Source organism: Chinchilla lanigera, unplaced genomic scaffold (genome assembly GCF_000276665.1).
Source record: "Chinchilla lanigera isolate Chin_1 unplaced genomic scaffold, ChiLan1.0 scaffold00026, whole genome shotgun sequence".
Lineage (NCBI taxonomy): Eukaryota > Metazoa > Chordata > Mammalia > Rodentia > Chinchillidae > Chinchilla > Chinchilla lanigera.
The window spans coordinates 600,531-609,381 of record NW_004955427.1 but is presented as its reverse complement, the minus strand read 5'-3'; the positions used below and the strand labels follow the sequence as shown (position 1 = coordinate 609,381).

Genomic DNA, 8,851 nt, shown 5'->3' with positions numbered 1-8,851 from the left:
GAGAGAAATAAAGGAAACCATATCTTTCACAATAGCATCCAAGAAATTGAAATACTTAGGAATCAATCTAACAAAAGAAGTAAACGATCCATTCAATGAAAACTATAGTACTCTGAAAAAAGAGATCAAAGAGGTTTTCAGTAAATGGAAAAATATTCCATGCTCATGGATAGGAAGAACCAACATTGTGAAAATGGGCATACTTCCAAAATTGTTGTGCAGATTGAATGCAATTCCCATTAAACTACCATTAGCATAACTCAGATCTAGAAAAAAACATTCCTAAAATCATCTGGAGCCAGAACAGACCCAAAATAGCAAAAGCAATCCTGGGCAACAAGGACAAGTCAGGTGGAATCACAATCCCTGACCTGAAATTATACTACAAAGCTACTGTCATAAAATCAACCTGGTCGTGGCTAAGAAATAGATGTGAGGATCAATGGAACAGACTGGAACAGCCCCAACTACAAACACACTCAGCCACCTAATCTTTCATAAAGGGGCCAAGCAAACTCACTGGAAGAATGACAGCCTCTTTAAAAATGGTCCTGGAAAAATTGGCTTGCCACCTGTCAAAGACAGAAAATAGACTCAAGTCTATCACTCAAATTATCCAATGCATATTATCTGACCACAGTGCAATAAAATTGAAAATTAATGACAAAAGGAACTCCAAAAACTCCATAAACACTTGGAAATTAAATAACAACCTCCTGAACAACCAATGGGTAACAGAAGAAATTAAAGAGGAAATTAAAAAATACCTACAAACAAATGAAAATGTAAATACAACTTACCGGAATCTATGGGATGCAGTGAATGCAGTCCTCAGGTTGGTGGTTGATGGTGAAGGCATAATTGCACTTGCTACAAAACAGGAAGTCTTCACTCCAGTGGAAGAGGTGGCAGTGGGAAGTGGTGAAGCAGCTTGGAAATATCTTATTGATTGAACCACAAAATAACTTCCTACATGACCATAAGATATGTCAAGCAAATATATCAACAAATCTCTGTGGCTTTACTACCCAGCACTTTTCCTGTGGGAAACCACCTCCTCCCACACAGGACTCAGAAACAATCATTGTCAACTCAGAGGCAGCCACAACTGCACACACCTCCGTAAAGCTCCCCTGTGCCTTTCTGAAATACACACAAAGCTCTGTCCTAGTGCCACTAGGATTCATTTCCTTGTTTATTCTATATTTATTGAGACCCAAGTATGTGCCAAGCCAGGAGACAAAAATATCTCTCCTCATTCAAAATATGTACATTTAAGGCAAGCAAACTTGACTCTCTTCTGGCAAGCAATTTTTGAAGTTGTAATTTGAAGTTTGCCTCAAGGCATTGTAAAATTTGCATTTTTATAAAGTAAAGCAGACCAGGACATGAATCCTGAGGAGAAAAATGCTAGTAGTTTGACGTGGTGAATTTACTTATCTTTTCTGAACTTTGATTACTTATCTATAATAGAGCTAGCAATATTGGTAATATTTAAAATCTATGATACATAATTATGGTTTTGAATAAATATTATTGGTCTTTGTTCATAACATATATTTAATGTGATAACAGAAGTGCAATCTACTTTAGATGCTTACAAGAAAAATAGAACAATAAATGTATAATCGAAGCAGTATGCCCTTGAGAAATTTTGGCTGAGAATATCTCATTATTTCCTCAGTTACTAAACTTATATCACTCTACACTTTACACTTCCTATGTTTCTGACAGGAGTAATAATTTCAGCATAGGAGTCCCACCATGGCTTGTTAACTATAAATTAAGATATCCTACATAAAAACCACCTTTCTCTGATCAATCCAAATTACAAGAAAATAGAGAGAGAAACTTATATACTATTAAACTTTATATAAAATCAAAGCCATATGCTCCAGAAAAATGGCAGGCAGCTCTTCTCCATGGATCATGAAGGAAACAGAGAGCTGGTTTACATCCTCACTGTTTCCTACGTAGCAGAAGACAACAAAAGTATTTCTGAATGCAAATGTAAGAAAAGATTTCTGAACAAGAGGCCCCCCATCGAATGTTCTTTCATGTTGTTAACAAGGAGGATAAATAAGGGATCATGTGGGAATGAGGAGGTGAAATGATACTTGGAAGAGCCATAGACTCTAATGTGAAGCAATCGTACACATGCCATCATCATTTCATGTTACACTTGTACCATGTACATGACCGTGACACTCTACAGTTAAGGAAACAAGTAGACAACCATTGAGAGGTTCAGCTAAGATTGCACCACAAGAAGGAGAAGTTTCCTAATTCCAAGGCTCAGACGGTATATTAGTCAGCTTTTTGTCACAGATACCAAACACTGGAAGATAATGAGAAAAGGTTTATTTTGGATCAAAGTTTCGAGGTTTCACTCCATGAATGGTTGGTTCCAAGGCAGAAACGTCATGGCCAAAGCCAATAGCAGAGGACAGCAGCTTAGCTCATGGCATCAGGAAACACAGAGAAAAAGGGATAGGGAACAGGAATACAGACTTTCAGATCACCCCCAGTGACCCAGCTCCTCCAAAACATTCCCAGAGCCCAACAGCACATTTGGCTAGGAACTCATTAGTGGATTAGTCCATTGATAAAAGCAGCACCCGCCCTGAGCCAGTCACCTTCAAGAGCTCCACTCTGAACACGTGAGCCTTCAGGGGAACTTTCCATCCTAAACAACAGCAATTTGACTGCTACCCTTGCACACTTCTTAATAGATTCTTTAATAATGGGCCAGGCTTAATACTTGGCAGACTAGAAAAAATGAATTTGCTTGTATCTGTTACATTGTTTTCTATCCTGTTCTGTAGCATGTGAAATAACATGCTTCTTTTGGTTGCATGCTCAAAATTAGTATAAGCTATAGTAAAGAAATATAGACAGAAATCACATATGAGTACTAATTTCTAAATTATCCCTTGGAATGTAAGTAAAGTAAGATTCCCCTTGTGAGAGAAATAAACAAATTGAGAGCAAACCTGGTTTAGCGGCTTTTTCTGGGACAGGGTCTCCTCAACCTCAACAGGATTATATTACTTTCAACAAATTTTCTCCATCTTTGTCAGATGAATTAAATATGTAAAGTTCATTATTTGCTGAGAATAAATGAGAACTCCAACTTTGTAGGTCTTCATCTGGTTATTTCAAGAGATGATGGGATCTAGAGGAAGAAAATATACTATCAGCCAAGACCGAGAAAAACTCGTCCATCTACTCCTGCAAACATCGTCTCAGTAATAACTAACCCTGACTCTTGTTCACCTCCACAGCCTTCCTTTTCTCATACATATACACTACTTGATCCTCATGTGGAAATTCCATCTCTAATTTGTCATCTCTACATCTAATCCTGACATATGATAGAAAAGCTGTAAGTAATGCCAATTCTATTTTAGCATTTATCATCCTGACACTTCCTCCTAGTTAACTCTTACACTCATGTCCCAGGTCTAATTTGAGCAATTAAAGGACAGTAAGTAAATCCTATTTCCTTTGTACCCTAGAACTTAGTATATCAGTCACTTATACAATAGTCAATAAATGTTTGCGAACTGACTAATCCAAAGAAGACTCCCTCTTTTTGGTGAAACGAGGTCACTACTCGTTTGGTAATTCATTCCCTGTTTAAGTTTTTGCTTTGATGGCTTTCAAGTAGTCTAGCTCTTCTAAAACTTGGAGCCCTTCCTTACTGTTGGAAGTGCACTTCCTGGACGTTGATTTCTCTCCTTGAGATTCCTAGTAACAATTGTTTTCAGTGACACAGTTGACCTCACTTGCTGGGTCTTTAAACATCACCCTGGATCAACCCATGCCCTCTTGGCATACAGGCTTGCCACAACACTGGGTCACTCTGGGTACTCCTGAGTGCTGCATTTGCCCAGATTACAGTGGTGACGAACCTATGCCATGCAGACCACAGTGAGCTGTTTGTATCATTGAAGGCTCTAAATCGCTGGCCATCACCAGCTAGACTGTCATTTCAGTGACCATAATGTATATGACCAGGTGTCTTTTGTTTATCAATTATTCTTGTGATGTACAGATCACTTATTTTTATAAAAATTAATTACATCTTACAACAGATTCCTCCATTTACCTTTAAAATATGTGTCTATCCAATTATATCAATATTTCCTAAAGTAACCTGTCAAATACAAAATAATTTTCATAAAATCAATTTTATTGACCCAATCAATAATTCAGTTACATCAAACTTTATTTTCTTAAAGAAGTAAGGGTATTTATAATTTGTGTTTTGTGTTCTGCTGGACTAAGTTGAACAACTCTCTGTTCCTTCCATGTTTCCCTTTCGTTTAAACAACAAATCAGTCAACACGTTAGTTCACATTGAAAGTTTTCATCTTAAGTTCCTGTTTCACCTTATTTCCCTGAGTCAAACTACCTAATGGGCATAATCAAGTCATAGTCTGAGGAGTTTCTTTAATTTGCCAGTGGTTTGATTCATTGAGGAATGGGAAATTTAACTGTCTTGACCATGACCATTGGTACCTTATCCCCAAGACAACATCCCAACAAAACATGCCATATGCCAGCTCATGATCTTTGAACAGAAAAGCATAAAGATTTAGCAGACTCTCCTACAACATGGGAAAGTCAATGAGTTTGTTTTCTTCATAAAGTAATTGACAATATTGCCATCAATTTTTAAAAATTCTTTCTGAGTCACCACCCAATGTATTGTTTTAAAAGCATTCCACTTGAGAAAGATCACCCATGGTTTCAAAGACAAATTACTGGGTGTGAAGATGAAGCAAGCTAGTAACTGCATTTTGTCTGTATCAAAGCTCTAAACCTTAACTGTTTGGAAACATCTGCTTCATCTTCCTCAGAGGTCTACATTAGCAGAGGAAACGTGAAGTCATGTTTGGCCTTCTAACCTCACATCTTGCCTGCAGTAATGGTGAAGCAGAGACTACTTAGAGGAAAATGCAATGTGCATTTGATAACATTTCTTGTTAGCAATGAGATGAAACACTTTAGTGAAAATGTATCCTCTAACATTCTTCACCACATTAAAAAATAAATAGGCCTGGTTCTGCCCCCTCCACCACTGGGAGAAGGTGCCTTGGACTTGGGAAGTCTCAGCAAACTGTCTGGGTGCCTGGGTCCTCTAGTTCTGCCCCCTCCTGCCATTAAAGGAGGGTGTTTTGGGCTTGGGAAAACTTGGTGAGAGTCCGCTAGCGAGGGACCCCTTGCTCTACCCACTGCTTCCATCGTGGGAAAGACCCTGTGTTCTAGGAAGCTTCAGTTGACTTTCTGGGAGCCCAAAACCCAGCACTCCACCTCTCAACACCATCTCAGGAATGACCCTGAATCCCCAGAAACCTAGGGAGATCTGAAAATGACAAAAAGAAGAAGCAAAATGAAATCTCTGTCCTCCACCCCACTCAGAACAAGTCCAGGAAATATCAACATGGAAGAAAATGGAAGTCACACACCTTAAATCTCTGAAATGATAGCAACTGAAAAAAAAGAACCAATTAGATTAAGCTATAGAGGAAATCAGATCAGAAATAATTGCTCAGGTTAAGAGAAAAAGACAACCATAATGAAAGAATTGCTCAGCATATAAAAAGACAAAGATAAAAAATACTGGAGCACAGAAAAATGATGGCAATTTTAAATGAACAATATATGAAACAATATGAATGTAAGAAACAGATTCTAAGAGACATTCAAGAAATCAAGGGGCTGGGGATTTAGCTCAGCGGCAAAAGCGCCTGCCTGGCAAGCGCAAGGTCGTGAGTTTGGTTCCTGGTACCAGAGGGGGGAAAAAAAAAAAAAAGAAATCAAAACTTCAACTGAAAGCTGGAAAAAAACACTTGAATGAAACCAAAGAGAGACTTTAAGACCCTGAAGACAGCATTGCAGCTCATGATTATTAAAGAAAAGATCTCTTAAAAATAACAAAGGAACAGCAAATAACAATTCAACAGCTCCAGGATGAGGCAAAGAAAAACAATATAAGGCTGATAGGTGTTAACAAAAGAGCGGGAGGAAACATGAATGACGTAAAAAGACTACTTGCAGAAGTAATAACAGAAAATTTCCCAAGCATGGGACAAAAATCTTATATACACATAAGTGAGGCATATAGAACCCTAATTAGCCATAATCAAAATACACCCAGACACATAATAATATAGATCCCAGACATTCAATGGAAGAACAGAATATTAAAAGCTGTTAGAGAAAAAGAAACAGATATCCTGTGAAGAAAAGCCCATCAGAATCACCACACACTTCTCAACACAAACCATTAAGTTAAGAAGAGCTTAGAGTGAAGTATGTCAGGTCCTGAAAGAAAACAACTTCTAACCCAGATTTCTGTATCCTGAAAAACTCTTTCAAAGTTGATGGAGAAATAAAATACTTCCTTGACAAAGATCAGCTGAAGAAATTCATGAGCACCAAACCAATCTTACAATGAGTACTGAAAGATATTCTACAAAGAGATAAAAATGACCACAATCTCAAGAACAGACAAGAACTACCAAGCAAGGTAAACAATTAAACAGAGAGTGAAAATAAAGAACCAAGAGTGGGAAAATAACATGACAGAAATAAGTCAATACATATCAGTAATAATCATTAATGTAAACAGCCTCGATTCACCAATCAAAAGAAACAGACTGGTAAAGTGGATTAAGAAACAAAATCCAACAATATGCTGTATAAAAGAAACACATTTAACTCAAAAGGAAATTCATAGACTGAAAGTCATAGGATGGAAAACAATACACCATGCAACAGGAACTCACACAAAAGCGGTTGTAGCTATTAGGTTTGCAGACAATGTGAACTTTAAAGCAACAATTATCAAAAGAGGTAAAGAAGGTCATTACATTCTTGTCAGGGGAAAACACAAGAGGAAGAGATAACAATCATAAATATCTATGCACCAAATGCAGGACCTCCCAAGTATATAAGATAAATTTTAACAGACCTGAAAAATCAAGTAAGTAATAACACAAGTGTAACGGGATTTTAACACCCCACTGTGACAGAGAGATAAATCTACTAGACAAAAAAATCAGCAAAGAAATAACAGAACTAAAGCAAACATGTGAACAAATGGATTTAGTAGACCTGTACAGAGTATTCCACCCAATAACGTTAGAATACACATTCTTCTCAGCTGCACACAGGACATTCTGTAAAGCAGACCACATATTAGGACACAGAACATGCTTAAGTAAATGCAAAATAATTGAAATTGTCCCATGCATGTTATCAGACCATAGTGCAATGAAACTGGAAATTAATGACAAAAGAAATTGCAAAAATTCCATAAACACATGGAAATTAAATAACATCCTCCGGAACAACCAATGGGTCACAGAAAAAATTGAAGAAGAAATTAAATAATATTTACAATTAAACAAAAATGCAGATGCAAACTACCAGGAACTGTGGGACTCAATGAAAGCAGTCCACAGAGGGAAATTCAGAGCAGAGGATTCCCATGTCAGGAAAACAGACATATACAAATAAACAACCTTATGCTGCATCTCAAACTTCTAGAAAAAGAAGAGCAAGTTAAGCTCACTGTCTGAAGAAGGGAGGAAATTATAAAGATTAGAGCAGAAATTAATGCAATTGAAACTAAGGAAACAATACAAGGAATTAACAAATCAAAAATTGGTTCTTTGAAAAAATAAATAAAACTCATAAACCCCTAGCCAACCTTATGAAAAGAAGGAAAGAAAAAACCTCAAATCCATGCAATGAGGAATGAAAGGGGTGAAATCACTACAGATCCAGTAGAAATTCTGAAGATCATCAATACATACTTTGAAATTCTTTACTCCCATAGGATGGAAAAAACAGAGGAAATGGACAGATTCCTAGATACATATTAATTACCAAAGCTGAATCAAGAAGATATAAATATCTTGAAGAATCTAATATCACACAATGAAATTTAAAATGTAATAAAAAACTTACTGACAAAGAAAAGCCCAGGACTGATGGATTCACACCTCAATTCTACAAGAAATTTAGAGAAGATTTAATGCCAATTCTTCTCAAACTGTTTAATGAAATAGAAAGGGAAGCAATTCTCCCTGGCTCATTCCTGGAGAAAAGTATTACACTGATACCAAAACCAGAAAAAGACCCAACCAAAAAAGAGAACTATAGGCCAATCTGCCTAACGAACATAGATGCAAAAATTCTCAATAAAATACTAGGGAATAGAACATAGCAAATCATGAAGAAGACCATACACCACGACCAAGTGGGATTTATCCCAGGAATGCAGGGATGGTTTGATATAAACAAATCAATAAATGTAATCAACAGACCAAAATAAGAATCACAAGATCATCTCAATAGATGCAGAAAAACCTGTTGATAAAGCCCAACACACATTCATGATAAAACCCCTACAGAAAATTGGTGAAGATGGACTTTACCTCAATCTGATAAAAGTCATCTATGACAAACCAACAGCTAACATCATGCTAAATGGACAAAGCTAAAAGCTTTATTTTAAAATCATGAACAAGACAAGGATGTCCACTGTCACCACTCCTATTCAACACAGTTCTGGAGACACTAGCCAGAGTGATTAGACAAGACAGAGTAATAAAAGAAATAAGGATAAGAAAGGAAGAAGTGAAATTATCATTATTCACACATGAGATGATACTCTACATAGAAGACCCCAAAAACTCCACCAAAAGACTCCTAGAATTAATCAACAAATTCAGTAGCATAGTTGGAAACAAAGTCAATACTCACAAATCAATAGCAGTCCTATACACAAACAACCAACATACTGAGAAAGAAATAAGGCAAACCATACATTTCA

General features: G+C 36.8%; 1 long non-coding RNA gene across 1 annotated transcript in view; it reads right to left on the bottom strand.

Annotated features, from left to right (window-relative positions):
* Positions 1–808: 808 nt before the first annotated feature.
* The window catches only part of LOC106148705, a 27,246-nt gene continuing 19,203 nt past the window's right edge, over positions 809–8,851 (bottom strand). Inside the window, exons 2-3 of the long non-coding RNA XR_001234357.1 lie at positions 2,994–3,175; positions 809–969 (exon numbers count right to left, since the gene is read on the bottom strand). This is a non-coding gene — a long non-coding RNA (uncharacterized LOC106148705). The remainder of the gene's footprint in view (positions 970–2,993; positions 3,176–8,851) is intronic.